Below are 18,794 nucleotides of genomic sequence, written 5' to 3' on the forward strand. Positions count from 1 at the left end.
AAACAATGTCTTCATGCACATAATATAAATTCATTTATGGCATTTTTTCGGATATCCCTTTCCATCAATCTTGTACACAACTCCTGACCTTCCTTGACAAAATCTTTGCCTAGGGTACAATTTCTTCTGTGCCTATGAAACTGCCCTCTGGGTACTGCTCTTTTTTGTGATTCCAAATGAGGATTTGAGTAATGTAATAATGTATTACCCGCTGTGGGTTTCCTATAGGTAGGAGTTATTAATCTCCCCTCCTCTTTGCAGATTTTTAGGTCTAAGAATGAAAGTTCTGTATCACTACACTGAAAAGTGAATCTGAGATTTCTCTCATTTTTTCCCAATTCGTCAATGAAACTGTTTAACTGTTCCCTGGTGCCACGCCAGACCAGGAGCACGTCATCAATGAACCTCAGCCAAAGGCGTACATGCCTCTGGAAGCCGAAGCACAAATTCATTTATATTGTGCGCATGAAGACAGTCTGGTTTTTTTGAAGGTATAGGGAAAAAAAAAGACACATACTAGAAGGAAGTGGTAAAATTGGCCAATGGCTGGCCAATCAAAATTGGATGTGCGTACCAGATTTAGGCCACCAGCAGAAGTAGAGGTCTCCCTCTTTACTGTAGAGTAGAGGGTTGTTTTGATTCTTCCTATATCACAAGAAGTGGACACATTAGATCTGGATTTCTGGAAAGGCCACAAAGGCCAAGGCCTTGGGCGGCAGCAGCCCAAGGAGGCACCTGAATATGAACGAGGGGCTGCTACATATGAAAGAGGAAGCTGAAAATGGGGAGGAACACAGAAAAAGGGAAACTGATGCTCAAGGCAACTGTTCATAAAAAAGAGGACTTACACGAAATGAATGATACACATGGAAGAGGGGGCGGCACATGGATACACATGGAAGAGGGGGCTGCACATGGATACACATGAAAGAGGGGGCGGCACATGGATACACATGGAAGAGGGGGCGGCACATGGATACACATGGAAGAGGGGGCTGCACATGGATACACATGGAAGAGGGGGCGGCACATGGATACACATGGAAGAGGGGGCGGCACATGGAAGAGAGGGCGGCACATGGATACACATGAAAGAGGGGGCGGCACATGGGTACACATGGAAGAGGGGGCGGCACATGGATACGCATGGAAGAGGGGACGGCACATGGATACACATGGAAGAGGGGGCTGCACATGGATACACATGGAAGAGGGGGCTGCACATGGATACACATGGAAGAGGGGGCGGCACATGGATACACATGGAAGAGGGGGCTGCACATGGATGAGGGGGCTGCACATGGATACACATGGAAGAGGGGGCGGCACATGGATACACATGGAAGAGGGGGCGGCACATGGATACACATGGAAGAGGGGGCTGCACATGGATACACATGGAAGAGGGGGCGGCACATGGATACACATGGAAGAGGGGGCGGCACATGGATACACATGGAAGAGGGGGCGGCACATGGATACACATGGAAGAGGGGGCAGCGCATGGATACACATGGAAGAGGGGGCGGCACATGGATACATGTGGAAGAGGGGGCAGCATATGGATATACATGGAAGATAGGGCGGCACATGGATACACATGGTAGAGGGGGCGGCATATGGATACACATGGAAGAGGGGGCGACACATGGATACATATGAAAGAGGGGGCGGCACATGGATACATGTGGAAGAGGGGGCAGCATATGGATATACATGGAAGAGGGGGCGGCACATGGATACACATGTAAGAGGGGGCGGCACATGGATACACATGGAAGAGGGGGCGGCACATGGAAACACATGGAAGAGGGGGCGGCACATGGATACACATGGAAGAGGGGGCGACACATGGATACATATGGAAGAGGGGACGGCACATGGATACATATGGAAGAGGGGGCGGCACATGGATACACATGTAAGAGGGGGCGGCACATGGATACACATGGAAGAGGGGGCGGCACATGGATATACATGGAAGAGTGGGCTGCACATGGATACACATGGAAGAGGGGGCGGCACATGGATACACATGGAAGAGGGGGCGGCACATGGATACACATGGAAGAGGGGGCGGCACATGGATACACATGGAAGAGGGGGCGGCACATGGATACACATGGAAGAGGGGGCGGCACATGGATACATATGGAAGAGGGGACGGCACATGGATACATATGGAAGATGGGGCAGCATATGGATATACATGGAGGAGGGGGCGGCACATGGATACACATGGAAGAGGGGGCGGCACATGGATACATGTGGAAGAGGGGGCAGCATATGGATATACATGGAGGAGGGGGCGGCACATGGATACACATGGAAGAGGGGGCGGCACATGGATACACATGGAAGAGGGGGCGGCACATGGATACACATGGAAGAGGGGGCGGCACATGGATACACATGGAAGAGGGGGCGGCACATGGATACACATGGAAAAGGGGGCGGCACATGGATACACATGGAAGAGGGGGCGGCACATGGATACACATGGAAGAGGGGGCGGCACATGGATACATATGGAAGAGGGGGCGGCACATGGATACATGTGGAAGAGGGGGCAGCATATGGATATACATGGAGGAGGGGGCGGCACATGGATACACATGGAAGAGGGGGCGGCACATGGATACACATGGAAGAGGGGGCGGCACATGGATACACATGGAAGAGGGGGCGGCACATGGATACACATGGAAGAGGGGGCGGCACATGGATACACATGGAAGAGGGGGCGGCACATGGATACACATGGAAGAGGGGGCTGCACATGTATACACATGGAAGAGGGGGCGGCACATGGATATACATGGAAGAGGGGGCGGCACATGGATACACATGGAAGAGGGGGCGGCACATGGATACACATGGAAGAGGGGGCTGCACATGGATACACATGGAAGAGGGGGCGGCACATGGATATACATGGAAGAGGGGGCTGCACATGGATACACATGGAAGAGGGGGCGGCACATGGATATACATGGAAGAGGGGGCTGCACATGGATACACATGGAAGAGGGGGCGGCACATGGATACACATGGAAGAGGGGGCGGCACATGGATACACATGGTAGAGGGGGCGGCACATGGATACACATGGAAGAGGGGGCGGCACATGGATATACATGGAGGAGGGGGCTGCACATGGATACACATGGAAGAGGGGGCGGCACATGGATACACATGGAAGAGGGGGCAGCACATGGATACACATGGAAGAGGGGGCGGCACATGGATACACATGGTAGAGGGGGCGGCACATGGATACACATGGAAGAGGGGGCGGCACATGGATACACATGGAAGAGGGGGCGGCACATGGATACACATGGAAGAGGGGGCTGCACATGTATACACATGGAAGAGGGGGCGGCACATGGATATACATGGAAGAGGGGGCGGCACATGGATACACATGGAAGAGGGGGCGGCACATGGATACACATGGAAGAGGGGGCAGCACATGGATACACATGGAAGAGGGGGCGGCACATGGATATACATGGAAGAGGGGGCGGCACATGGATACACATGGAAGAGGGGGCGGCACATGGATACATGTGGAAGAGGGGGCAGCATATGGATATACATGGAAGAGGGGGCGGCACATGGATACACATGGAAGAGGGGGCGGCACATGTATACACATGGAAGAGGGGGCTGCACATGTATACACATGGAAGAGGGGGCGGCACATGGATATACATGGAAGAGTGGGCTGCACATGGATACACATGGAAGAGGGGACGGCACATGGATACACATGGAAGAGGGGGCGGCACATGGATACACATGGAAGAGGGGGCGGCACATGGATACATATGGAAGAGGGGACGGCACATGGATACATATGGAAGATGGGGCAGCATATGGATATACATGGAGGAGGGGGCGGCACATGGATACACATGGAAGAGGGGGCGGCACATGGATACATGTGGAAGAGGGGGCAGCATATGGATATACATGGAGGAGGGGGCGGCACATGGATACACATGGAAGAGGGGGCGGCACATGGATACACATGGAAGAGGGGGCGGCACATGGATACACATGGAAGAGGGGGCGGCACATGGATACACATGGAAAAGGGGGCGGCACATGGATACACATGGAAGAGGGGGCGGCACATGGATACACATGGAAGAGGGGGCGGCACATGGATACATATGGAAGAGGGGGCGGCACATGGATACATGTGGAAGAGGGGGCAGCACATGGATATACATGGAGGAGGGGGCGGCACATGGATACACATGGAAGAGGGGGCGGCACATGGATACACATGGAAGAGGGGGCGGCACATGGATACACATGGAAGAGGGGGCGGCACATGGATACACATGGAAGAGGGGGCGGCACATGGATACACATGGAAGAGGGGGCTGCACATGTATACACATGGAAGAGGGGGCGGCACATGGATATACATGGAAGAGGGGGCGGCACATGGATACACATGGAAGAGGGGGCGGCACATGGATACACATGGAAGAGGGGGCTGCACATGGATACACATGGAAGAGGGGGCGGCACATGGATACACATGGAAGAGGGGGCTGCACATGGATACACATGGAAGAGGGGGCGGCACATGGATACACATGGAAGAGGGGGCAGCACATGGATACACATGGAAGAGGGGGCGGCACATGGATACACATGGAAGAGGGGGGCGGCACATGGATACACATGGTAGAGGGGGCGGCACATGGATACACATGGAAGAGGGGGCGGCACATGGATATACATGGAGGAGGGGGCTGCACATGGATACACATGGAAGAGGGGGCGGCACATGGATACACATGGAAGAGGGGGCAGCACATGGATACACATGGAAGAGGGGGCGGCACATGGATACACATGGTAGAGGGGGCGGCACATGGATACACATGGAAGAGGGGGCGGCACATGGATACACATGGAAGAGGGGGCGGCACATGGATACACATGGAAGAGGGGGCTGCACATGTATACACATGGAAGAGGGGGCGGCACATGGCTATACATGGAAGAGGGGGCGGCACATGGATACACATGGAAGAGGGGGCGGCACATGTATACACATGGAAGAGGGGGCGGCACATGGATACATGTGGAAGAGGGGGCAGCATATGGATATACATGGAAGAGGGGGCGGCACATGGATACACATGGAAGAGGGGGCGGCACATGTATACACATGGAAGAGGGGGCTGCACATGTATACACATGGAAGAGGGGGCGGCACATGGATATACATGGAAGAGTGGGCTGCACATGGATACACATGGAAGAGGGGACGGCACATGGATACACATGGAAGAGGGGGCTGCACATGGATACACATGGAAGAGGGGGCGGCACATGGATATACATGGAAGAGGGGGCTGCACATGGATACACATGGAAGAGGGGGCGGCACATGGATACACATGGAAGAGGGGGCAGCACATGGATACACATGGAAGAGGGGGCGGCACATGGATATCACATGGAAGAGGGGGCGGCACATGGATACACATGGAAGAGGGGGCGGCACATGGATACACATGGAAGAGGGGGCAGCACATGGATACACATGGAAGAGGGGGCGGCACATGGATATCACATGGAAGAGGGGGCGGCACATGGATACACATGGTAGAGGGGGCGGCACATGGATACACATGGTAGAGGGGGCTGCACATGGAATAGGAGGGGCGCTGCTGCACATGAATGGGGAGCAACAACATACTTGGCATAGGGGCACAGAAAGTATAAATCTGGCTTTCATAAAACTGCTAACATTTTTATAGTGAGTTAACCAAACAGCTCCTCCTCTGAAAGAACTATGCTGAGTACAAGTCTGCCTTTATAAAACGTAACTTATCTCATAGTGGCAGCACAATGGCATCGGGGATGACACTCTCGCCTTGCAGTGCTGGGTCCCAGGGTGTAATTTTGATTGCGTTTGTATGTTATCCCTGTGTCCTCCAAGCACTGTGGTTTCCTCCCACATTCCAAAGACATACATATAAGATAATTGGCTTCCCGAAAATTGGCTTTAGGGCTGGAACCCGCTAGAGCATTTTTTTGAGCATTTAGGGATCGCTTTCAAACGCTAGCAATTACCCTAAACACTCTGCAAGTGGATGGGACTGATCCCACTGCAGCAATTGTGATTAGGGAAATCCCAATCGCAGGACATGCAGCATTTTGGGAGCGTTTCCATTTTAGTGTATTATATAGGAGCAGGGAAATCGCTCCCAAAATCGATTGCAAATTGCTACCACAAATCGCTAACGATTGTGATAGCGCTTTGCGCTTTCTAGTGGGTCCCAGGCCTGAGACTATAATGGCCATATGGCTTTTAGAAATGGCCCGAACCTCCGATTTTCGGTTTATGAACCGGGTGCGCGAACCTCCCGCGAAAGTTCAATGGGGAAGCGAACTTGGAAAACTAGAAAAATGTATGCTGGCCACAAAAGTGATGGAAAAGATGTTTCAAGGGGTCTAACACCTGGTGGGGGGCATGGCGGGGTGGGATACATGCCAAAAGTCCCGGGGAAAAAATCTGGATGTGACGCAAAGCAGCGTTTTAAGGGCCGAAATCACATTGAATGCTAAATTGCAGGCCTAAAGTGCTTTAAAACATCTTGCATGTGTATACATCAATCAGGGAGTGTAATTAGAGTACTGCTTCACACTGACACACCAAACTTACTGTGTATTGCACCGCAAACAGCTATTTGTGTAGTGACGGCCATGCTGGACTGGTGCGCACCATGGCCAGAGTGCAGGCTGTGGCAGTTTTCATGCCCATATGGTCGCCGGGCTGAGGTAGCTGAATGACAGAACAGTGACTTTCCAGCTGATCAAATTTGGTCTGTCCACAATGAAGCTTCGACCTTATTATCTTTGGTGTGCCCCCAAGAGACACCCCCGAGACACTCATATAGCCGACGGACATTGCTTTATTGTGATACGCAAGCCCCTTCACCGTGGCAAGGTAATGATCACGAAGGGGAATTGGCACATGTACATGCCTTTTGTTTTGTTGTTGCAGCTGCAGTGCAGCCAGAAAAATTAGACTTGCATGTACATGCACCAGAAAAATTATTATAGCGGCCGCTGCTAGCAGCGGCCTTAAAAATTAAGGAATCCGCCTGGAGTCCTGGACCCTGTTGGTGGTGGCGGAGAAGGCAGTCAAGCGGCCTGCAGGCAGAGATGCTGTGTGGGGAGCGACTTAGTCTTGGGGCAGGAAGTCACACGGCGTGCAGGCAGAGATGCTGTGTGTGGGGACTGACTTAGTCTTCGGGCAGGCCTGACCGTGCTTTGCAGACCACGTGGTCAGATGGTCCCTTGACCCAACGCTGTGTGCCAGAGATGACACCACTTGCCTTTCAACATCACGGTACAGTTTGGGTATCGCCTTTTTTGAGAAATAATTGCATATTTTCCACTGCGGTGTGTGGATTTGCTTTTGTGTGCTTCTTTCCCTCAGGTGGTCATCCCATTGCAGTTTGTGCTTTGTAATCATGTGCCTTCGTAAGGTAGTTGTCCCTATGTGGGTCTTGGTCTTTCCACGGGCGGCTCAATTTTCAGTGGCAGAGTACAGATGGCATTGCTGTCATCTGAGGCAGACACACAAAAAAATTTCCACACCGCTGAGCCCTGGGGTGATGGCACTTTGGTGGTGGCGGCCGACTGAGTGTTAAGTGGGGTGCCAGAATCAGAGCAGGAGGAGGAAGATATGTCACGCTTCCGTGCGGAAGCTGAGAAAGATGCCGTGCTCTGTGTTAAATAGTGAACTACGTCCTGACAATATTGGGGGTTGATGACACGTGCCTTCTTCTGAACACTGAACTTTGGTCGCGAGCCGCACGAAATCATGACAGCGCGACCTCGAACAGATCTGCCAGGTGGCCTGCCTCTGCCTTTTGTTTTGTCCATATTGGGGGGATGAAGTGAAAGGTATGCACTGACTAATACAATGTGCAGGCAGTCACACAGGTGCAGTTAACAGGTATGCACGGAGTGGTATATCACACTGCGTGCGCTCACGTGGGTAGGTGGGTGCACTTAAGTGAACAACAGGTAGTAGGTATATGCAGTGATGGGTATTACATGTGCACCTGTCACACACAGACAGGTAACGGACAGGTACCGGACAGGCACAGTGACACTGCGTGTGCTCACGTAGGTAAGTGGGTGCACTGAAGTGAACAACAGGTAGTAGGTATATGCAGGGATGGGTATTACATGTGCACCTGTCACACACAGACAGGTACCGGATAGGCACAGTGACACTGCGTGCGCTCACGTAGGTAGGTGGGTGCACTGAAGTGAACAACAGGTAGTAGGTATATGCAGTGATGGGCATTACATGTGCACCTGTCACACACAGACAGGTACCAGATAGGCCCAGTGACACAGCGTGCGCTCACGTAGGTAGGTGGGTGCACTGAAGTGAATACAACAGGTAGTAGGTATATGCAGTGATTGGTATTACATGTGCACCTGTCACACACAGACAGGCACAGTGACACTGACTGACAGGGCTGTATATAATGCAAGTGGGCCACACGAAAAAAAAAAATAGATCACAAGAACAAGATTAGCTCTCAAAAGAGCTGTTGAGGGGTACTTTTTTTTAGCAATAACAATCAGCCAGGAGCAAGCTAACAAGCCTACAAGAGCCTTACTAAGCATTCCCTATGAGAGTCTGCTGCAGCTATCCCTTCACTAATTACTGCAGGCACACGAGTGAGTCCACTGCCTGACGCTGCCTGCCTTTTATAAGGGGGGGGGGGGGGGGTGGTCCAGGAGGGAGTGTATCCTAACTGGCTACAATGTGCCTGCTGACTGTGATGTAGAGGGTCAAAGTTGACCCTCATGATGCACTATGGGGGCAAACCGAACTTCCGGAAAAGTTCCCCGTTCACCGCGATCACGAACCACGGAAGTTCGCCAGAAACCCTTCGCCGGCGAACCATTCGGGCCATCTCTAATGGCTATAGAAGGGGTTAGATTGTGAGGCCCTCTGAGGGACAGCTAGTGACAAGACCATCTGCTGTGGCAGATTTCAGCGCTATATACTGGTAAATGATAAATATTTAGTTTCACATAAGCAGGAAATCACACCCATAATGCATCATGGCGATATAAAATACATTTAGGGCTCGTTCACACTAGAGGCGCTTTGCAATTTTTTTTTAAGCGTTGGCGATTTTTCAAAATCGCCCTGAAAGCGATTGTGCACTGATTCTCTATGAGAGAGCTCTCATCTGAGCGTTGCATGTACCATTTTAGAGGCGATTTTGCCTCAATGGAAGGTATAGGAAAAACGCAAAACACTTACAAAATCGCTTTGTGCAGCGATTGCGTGAGCGTTTTAAAGAATAAATACATTTCATTTATTATTTTCCGTGTCAAAGAGTTGAAAACCAACCAATCAAATCCAGCATTGGCTTCATTGGCATATTTGCATAGCATGTCTGTAGTCACATTTGCATTACAGTCTAATGCTGGGCATACACGGTGCGATAATGTGCCGGTATCGAACAAGCGGGTCGATGCTGGCGCGTCCCCGCGTTGGCTCGTGGATCGATTCCCCCTCGTCCCCGCGGGCACTTCCTTATCAGCGCTTTGTTTTTGCCCATTGTCCGCCCATGGGGATCGAGCCGGGAATCGATCCACGCGGTGATTGGAGACGTCGGAAATTATCAATCGAGCCATCAGCGGCTCGATTGATAAGAAAATACACCGCCGTGTATGCCCAGCATAAGGCTAGGTTTACAGTGGGCATTACATTGCGTTCCCTGTAACAGTTATACTGCACCTGCCGCGCTGTGTGAACATCACATAGGTGGTGCATTGCGGCAAGACGCGTTACATCGCAGTCATTACATCACACCGCTATGTACCACTGCACTGTAAATGCCTATAGCCAATTTGTTTTGTAGAAGTTAATTATTTCCCTTGTAGGAATAGTCAACAAAATGCAAATAACTCCGAGTTGATAGAGTATTATGCAAAGTAGTGATGGGTCGTTCGCGAACGAGCCGGCTCTAAGAGCCAGCTCTTTGCTGTGAACGACAAGAGACGGCTCTCAGTTTTGAAAGAGCCGATGCCTCAGCCGCCCCACACAGCTCTGCTTTGCTGTGTAATAAAGGGCGCTGAGGCATGCTGGGAGATGTAGTCCTCCTCTCGCAGCTTGTAGGAGTGTATGGGGCGGAGCAGAGCAGTAGCAGGAGGGATTGCACCAGTCAGAGATGCAGTCTGGAGTTGTCATGGAGATGGGGCAGGGCTTTTACTCCGATTCTGAGTGGTGTCTAGTGATATTTAATTCAGAACCGTAAGAGCCGGCTCTTTAATGGGAGCCGATTCAGAAGAGCCGATTCTCCGAGAAGAGCCAGAATTCCCATCACTAATGCAAAGTTCTCACCCAGGTGCCATTTGATTGGTCTATTTTCAAGCTGCATGAATTCGTACAAATATGTACAAAATGAGCATAATCTTGCTGTTTACGAGGAGACACATGCAAACAGGGGAAAATGTACAAACCCCATGCAGATAGTGTCCTGCCTGAGATTGAAACCTGTGACTCCAGCGCCTGCAAGGTGAGCCTGCTAGCCACTACACCACTATAATGTGCAGCATCATTATTCAAATGGTCACTTTCAGTGGCATAGCTAAGAAGCGTTGGGCCCTTGTGCAAGTTTAACATTGGGCCCCCCAAGCATTCTATATGTAACAATTCATATGGCGCAACAAAACCTGCAAAGGACTTTCACAGTATAAGAAGTGTAAATAGTGGAGAGGAACAGTTTGTTGTTTATGATTAACACTATTCAAAACATCTATAGACGTGATCATTACCAGCATAGCACCATTGAAAAGTTAATACTGCAGTTGAGAGAGCGCCCCTAGTGGGCCCCTCTGGTCTAAGTGCCAATGCTGCCCATGTTGCGATTATTTTCTGGTGTTATGCTGCCCACGTTGCGATTATTTTCTGCTAAAATGCTGCCCACATTGTGATTATTTTCTGCTAAAATGCTGCACACATTGCGATTATTTTCTGGTTAAATGCTGCCCACATTGTGATTATACTCTGGTGTTATGCTGCCCAAATTGCGATTATTTTCTGCTGAAATGCTGCACACATTGCGATTATTTTCTGCTGAAATGCTGCCCTCGTGATTATTTTCTGCTGAAATGCTGCCCACATTGCGATTATTCTCTGCTGAAGTGCTGCCCACATGGCGATTATGTTCTGCTGAAATGCTGCCCACATTGTGATTTTTCTCTGCTTAAATGCTGCCCACATGGCGATTATTTTCTGCTAAAATGCTGCCCACATTACGATTATTTTCTGCTGAAATGCTGCCCACATTGCGATTATTTTTTTGCTGAAATGCTGCCCACATTGCGATTATTCTATGCTGAAATGCTGCCCACATTGTGATTATTTTTTTATGAAATACTGCCCACATTGTGATTATTTTCTGCTGAAATGCTGCCCACATTGTGATTATTCTCTGCTGAAATGCTGCCCACATTGCGATTATTTGCTGGTGTTATTTTGCCCACATTGCGATTATTCTCTGCTGAAATGCTGCCCACTGTACGATTATTTTCTGGTGAAATGCTGCCCACGTTGTGATTATTTTCTAGTGTTATGCTGCCCACGTTGCGATTATTTTCTGCTAAAATGCTGCACACATTGCAATTATTTTCTGGTGTTATGCTGCCCACTGTACTATTATTTTCTGCTGAAATGCTGCCAACGTTGTGATTATTTTCTGGTGAAATGCTACACACATTGCGATTAATTTTTGGTGAAACATTGCTGCATTAAGATTATTTTATGGCGAAACGCTGCCCCATTACATTATTTTATAGTGAATCGCTGCCCCATTACGATTATTTGGCACCTATGGGGGGGGGGGTTCATCCAAATTTTTGCAAGGGGGCCCAGTGATTTCTAGTTACGCCCCTGACTACTACCTAAACTGGGGATTCCTATAGACGTGGCTATCTATACTGGGGACACCTATAGTATGTCTACATTGGGGACACCTATAGACCTGGCTACTTTATACTGTACTTATACTAATTATTTATATAGCGCCAACATATTACGCAGCGCTGTACAGTGTATGTATTGCCTTGTCACTAACTGTCCCACAGAAGGGCTCACAATCTAATCCCTACCATAGTCATATGTGTATGTATGTTTCGTAGTCTTGGGCCAAGTTTTAGGGGGAAGCCAATTAACTTATCTGTATCATATGTTATTGGGATGTGGGAGGAAACCAAAGTGTCTGAAGGAAACCCACACAGACACGGGGAGAACATACAAACTCCTTGCAGATGTTGACCTGGCTGGGATTTGAACCGGGAACCCAGCGCTGCAAGGCGAGAGCGCTAACCACTATGCCACCATGCTGCCATATTATTGTACTATATTGTACTGCCATCTTCAGCAGTACTTCAAGGAGTACGTAGTCATGTCACTGAGTATCCTCTGAGGAGCTTACAATATAATCCTGCCATAGTCTAATGTCCTACCATATTATTATGTATTTATATAGCACTGGCATCTTCTGCAGCACTTCGCAGAGAACATAGTCATGTTACTGACTTTTCTCAGGGGATCTCACAATCTAATACCTACCACTATTTTGTGCGAGAGAACACTGGCTAATGTGTGTGTGTTTTTTTTTTTTTGGGGGGGGGGGGGGGGGTCGGGAACATTTCCTATTTGCTTTTTTAGGGTCACTTTACTCATACCTGGGGAGAAAACATGGCCCCACCGACTTTGGGCTGCACTCTTACTAGGAAATTGTAATTGGTCATACCCACTGTATGTTATGGACATGCCCACTTCATTCTGTGGCCACACCCATTTTTCACCGCCAACGTCCTCCGGTTGGGGGGCTGGATTGGAGCCGGGTTTTAGCGCCATAGGTTTGGGGTGCCTAGGGGAGCCCAAACCCTAAATACAGCCCTGCATCACCTATTGCTACACCTCTGGTGTAGGACAACTGTATTGAGATACCAGATGCCTGGCAGCCCTCCTGGTCTATGTGGCTGCAGTAGTGTTTGAATCACACCAGAGTCACGCATGGGGCTAATCTAGTCAGATTTGACAATAATGTCAGCAGAAACACCCAATCTGCATATGTTTGATCAGGATCTATGGCTAAAAGCATTAGAGGCAGAGGATCAGCAGGATAGCCAGGCAACTGGTATTGTGAAAAATGAAATACATATGGCAGCCTCCATGTCACTCTTGTTACATTTGTCCTTTAAAATACTTTTTCTGTCAAAAAATCGGGAAAATTTGACTTGCTCATACTTTTATGTTTCTTATGTATGTATGTACTCTGTTAATTTATTCTAAAGCCCTGTCTGCCCTAATCTATTTGATACCATTGTGGGTAAACTGAGGTATGTGTCCCACCACTATACAAAAATAATAAATAATAGCTTGCTGAGATACGTTTCTTGTGACTGTCATGAAGTAACGTTTTGCACACTATAGGAAACACAAGAGCCTGTCTGCAAATGATGATGACCGCAGACTGCAGTTCCCTTATTTCGCCACAAGATGGTGATCATTCCTATAGACTAAATGGAACTCGCCGACAGGAAGTGGGAAGAAGCAGAAGGAAGACATTGTTGGCACTGCAGCAGGGAAGGTAACAATATTATCATTATATATTTAAATTCTAATAATAATTATATTTAATTATCATTTATATTTTTGCCTGCTAACCCTACTATGTCTCCCTATCACTCTGGGGAAGGCCTCTCAGGAGGTTACCTCTGATTGTTATCCTCCACATCAGTCAGAGAAATTCCCAGCCTTCATCCCAGTCCTGCATCTCACATGTCTCTGGATGGGGCTTTTCAGTTATTCAGCTACCCTTGATAAGGCTGTATTAGAGCATCTTTCCATAGTCCTTCCATGAGGGCCACCTGAACAGTCATCTCTTCAGGGACCAGGCTGCAGAGATTTGCTTGATAAGACTTATAGCACTGACTAGCCTGTTAAGGTGGCCATACATTAATGTGTGGGCAGATCAACCATTGGTCAAATCTGATCAGAGCGGGATCTGTTGTCTGCCCATACGCAGCAGACTGGTTGCTGATAGATTTGTGCCACCATGATCTGCCTGTCCCCCAAGAATAAAAATGTCCCCCAAGAATAAAAATGTCCCCCACAGTGCTTGTGCTCCCTAAAATCTCACCTGTTGGCCGGGGCAATTCCTGGCCTCCTCTACTGTCAGTTCTGTGTCTGGGTTTACCGCGAGAGCCTGTCCACATGGCATCAGCCGTGTGTGTGACATCATGCATGGGCGGGTATGTCAATCATCAAATGCAGTTACCACAGTGCACCTGACAGAGTTCTTGTGACAAAGCATTTCCAGCATGTCCAATCAATCCTTGAGGCCTGGAACCCACTACAAAAAGCTATTGCTAATCGCAATCGCTAGCGTTTTGTATGAGCGGTTTGTAAGCGATATCCTGAGCGTTTAAGGGAGCGATTTTAAAAAAGTGTATCAATTTGCCAGCGGTTGTGTAGCGATTAGCGTTTTAAAGTCTGATTGGTCCTTTCTATTAATTTTTATTTTGTTACAGTGTACATGAACTTCAAAACGCTAGCAAAATCACTCCGTGCAAGTTTTGATGAGCGTTTACACCGGCGATTATATACTTTACACTGAAGCGCAAATGCTAACAAAATGCTGCATGTCCTGCATTTGCTAATCGCAATCGCTTCTGTGGAATTTGCACCTTCCATTTACATTGGCAGAGCATTTAGGGAAATCGCTAGCGATTTCTCACTCTCCCTAAACGCTCAAAAAATCGCTTTAGTGCAGGGGTCAGGAACCTTTTTAGCTGAGAGAGCCATAAACACCACATATTTTAAAATGTATTTCCCTGAGAGCCATACAATATGATTCAAACTGGGACAGCGCATGCACAGCAGAGGGCTCACGTCTCTGTTACTATGGTGATGTGTATACAGTTGAACCGCCGGGCAGCGGAAGTGTCAGATGCATCTTCAGCTTCTCTTGGGTTTCAGCGACATCAGCAATTTCCTCGAGAGCCAGACAGTAGGAATACTGACTAACCGGTTGTACAATGAGCTAGCTGACTTGGGGGTTGATTCACTTTGTAGGACGAGATCCCTGCACTTAGGCCCAAAAGGCTGCCTGTAAGGTGACAGGCAGCCTATTTGGCCAATAAAAGTGCTGGGATCTCATCCTACAAAGTCACTGGACCTGAGAGGGTCCAGAGTGGGACAATTGGAGCAGCTGTTAGTTTTGGGGGGAGTGTGAGTAAGTTAGTAGTGCATGCTACAGCAGTACCGTGCCTACTTTGAAAATTTTAATTGCGCTGCCACAATAAGCTGAGCTGCTTGAGCAGTGTAGCTTAGTGAATCACCCCCCACTGATTTGTCTGTGAGCCAGATGTACCCATCAAAAGAGCCACATCTGGCTCCCGAGCCATAGGTTCCCTACCCCTACTCTAGTGGGTTCCAGTGTGATTCTGGCCTGAAAGGAATCTAATCAGATTGGGCTGACATGTTGCAGCACCAATTTTCCCCGTTTGATAAATTCTAATTGGAAGGTTGATTGGCCTGAAAAATTGCCTGATGTATGGCCACCTTTAGTAGCCACCCCACTCCAAGTATCTTAAAGGACACCTGAAGTGAGAGGAATGTGGAGGATGCCATATTTATTTCCTTTTAAACAATACCAGTTGCCTGGCTGGACTGCTGATCTATTAGACTGCAATATTGCCTGAAAAACACACCAGATACAAGCATGCAGCTAATCTTGCAGATCTGCCAATAATGTCAGTAACCCCTGATCTGCTGTATGCTTGTTCAGGTTCTATGGATTCAAGTATTAGAGGCAGAGGATCAGCCGGGCAGCCAGGCAACTGGTATTAAAACACGTCCGATTCCGTACAGACCCCTATACGATTGGCTCTCTACACCATACATGCTAGATAGAATGATATCGAATTAAATGGTCATTTTCTAATTTATATCAAACTATATAGGGAGCCAGATATTGCAAGTACAAAATGTATTAATTCATTATAAATTCAAAAATATATTAGCCGCAACACACATTAAAATCAATTAAAACTCTTCTGATATAGCTCAACTGCAATGGGTTTGAACCCGGAAATTATAGGTGCACCTATAGATCACAGGTTACCGGTATATATTGCTTTGGTGATAATTTCTTCAGGCCCCTTTAAGGCACAGGTACTCCCATTACGTTGGCTATATTAGGCCACCAGGATTTAATCTTCAGCCCAACCCGTGTGCCATTACAGCACGCCTCTTTCATAATGAAGTACGCTCTCATTACGTACATGGGTATATATGCACAACCTCGCAGCCTCAGCATCAACCAGACAGTATTCTAAGACTGACCAATCTGCAATGCATCCCCTTTTCACCACATGTAAACTATTTTTGCCAGAGCATGGCTCGATTGAAAGCACTTGTGGGAGGCAGCAACCGGCCAAGCCGGTACTCACGTATCCTACCTGTTGGGTCCGTTGGACTGAAGGCCCTTCGGTTGTTCCATGCGGATGCGACCATTCAAATTTCACGCTATTCAGCGCCGTCCGGGCGCATAGGCTGGATAAGGAAGAGAGCGGAGGCACGGGAGGACCAGCGTGGTGACGCTCGCCCACGTGACGCGTTTCGCCCAATCGGCTTCTTCAGACGTGATGACGCATATACGCCTGCTCAGCGCTTTTATACAGGTGCAGGCGTATATACGTATTTTTGTACGCATAACGTATCGCAACTAAGAGCTGCTGAGAGTGCCATCTTGTGGACCTTTTTCAGAATGCAGACCATGTTACTTCATAAGAATACTTTCAAGTTCATGTCACTATTTAAAGAGACTCCGTAACAAAAATTGCATCCTGTTTTTTATCATCCTACAAGTTCCAAAAGCTATTCTAATGTGTACTGGCTTACTGCAGCACTTTATACTATCACTGTCTCTGTAATAAATCAATGTATCTTTCCCCTGTCAGACTTGTCGGCCTGTGTCTGGAAGGCTGCCAAGTTCTTCAGTGTTGTGGTTCTGCTATGAACTCCCCCTTCCAGGCCCCTCTATGCACACTGCCTGTGTATTATTTAGATTAGGGCAGCTTCTCTCTTCTCTCTCTTATCTTTTACAAGCTGGATAAATCGTCCTCTGAGCTGGCTGGGCTTTCACATACTGAGGAAATTCAGACAAGGGCAAAGCTGTTTGCAGGAAGAAAAGAGCAGCCTGAAACTTCAGTGCATGAGAGATGCAGGGGGAAAGAAACACACAAATGATCTCTTGAGATTCAAAAGGAATGCTGTATACAGCCTGCTTGTGTATGGATGTATTTTCTATGTGTGGACATACTGTACATCAACCTACTTCCTGTTTTGGTGGCCATTTTGTTTGTTTATAAACAAACTTTTTAAACTGTTTTTAACCACTTTTAATGCGGCGAGGAGCGGCAAAATTGTGACAGAGGGTAATAGGAGATGTCCCCTAACGCACTGGTATGTTTACTTTTGTGCGATTTTAACAATACAGATTCTCTTTAAGCCATATGGCTGCATTGCATTGCATTTATATATCCATAGGGATTCTTTTTTCAAAAGCTGCTCATCAAAGTCGCCCCTTCTAGGGCTAATGTTCAACTTATATATACCCATGGCACTTAAATATTTTGGGTCAGAATTGTGGACATTTTTAAAATGCATAGCCACTGGACTTTTTTCATATTCGGCCTTGATATTGTTAACATGCTTTTGTATTCTGGCTCTTAACGGTCTATATGTCTTACCTATGTAAATTTTATTACATGTGCATTGTAACTGGGATATCACTTTTTCAGTGGCACAATCTATGTAATCCCTAATCTTAAAGGAGAAGGTCTCTCCCTTCCGCATGTAGGGGCACATCAAACAATCGCAACAGCGAAACATTCCTTTTCCTTTTCTTTTGACTATGCCTGTTTTCTCTTTAGCACAAATTTCACTTCTAACCAAGATATCAAGATATCTGATGGATTTCTACCCCTTCTAGCAGCCATATGAGGATATACCGTACATACGCTGTATGGAAATTCTGCCTTTATTGAGACACAAGGAATCCCTTTAGTCCAGCTCAACTCATCACTAGTATTAATACCAAATGGTCAAAATTGCTTACCTTCACTCAGAGCACACAATTTCCTCCCATCACTCTCCATCCTAACCTTCATTCTGAGCACACAGTCCCCACCCATCACTCTCCATCCTAACCTTCATTCTGAGCACACAATCCGCGCTCCTCACTCTCTATCCTAACCTTCATTCTGAGCACACAATCCCCGCCCCTCACTTTCCATCCTAACCTTCATTCTGAGTGCACAGTCCCCGCCCCTCACTCTCCATCCTAACTTTCATTCTGAGCACACAATCCCCCCCCCCCCCCAAATCTCCATCCCAACCTTCATTCTGAGCACACAGTCCCCACCCATCACTCTCCATCCTAACCTTCATTCTGAGCACACAATCCCTGCCCCTCACTCTCCATCCTAACCTTCATTCTGAGCACACAATCCCCGCCCCTCACTCTCCATCCTAACCTTCATTCTGAGCACACAATCCCTGCCCCTCACTCTCCATCCTAACCTTCATTCTGAGCACACAATCCCCGCCCCTCACTCTCCATCCTAACCTTCATTCTGATCATACAATCCCCGCCCATCACTCTCTATCCTAACCTTCATTCTGAGCACACAAT

At 48.2% G+C, this 18,794-nt stretch overlaps 1 protein-coding gene across 1 annotated transcript in view; it reads left to right on the plus strand.

The window, feature by feature from the left end:
• The first annotated feature begins 13,638 nt into the window (after positions 1–13,638).
• Positions 13,639–18,794, plus strand: part of LOC137536961 (zinc finger protein 585A-like) — a 76,261-nt gene continuing 71,105 nt past the window's right edge. The window contains exon 1 of the mRNA XM_068259127.1: positions 13,639–13,682. The gene's annotated coding sequence lies outside the window, so the exon portion shown is untranslated. The remainder of the gene's footprint in view (positions 13,683–18,794) is intronic.

The sequence above is a fragment of the Hyperolius riggenbachi genome, chromosome 10 (assembly GCF_040937935.1).
Source record: "Hyperolius riggenbachi isolate aHypRig1 chromosome 10, aHypRig1.pri, whole genome shotgun sequence".
Lineage (NCBI taxonomy): Eukaryota > Metazoa > Chordata > Amphibia > Anura > Hyperoliidae > Hyperolius > Hyperolius riggenbachi.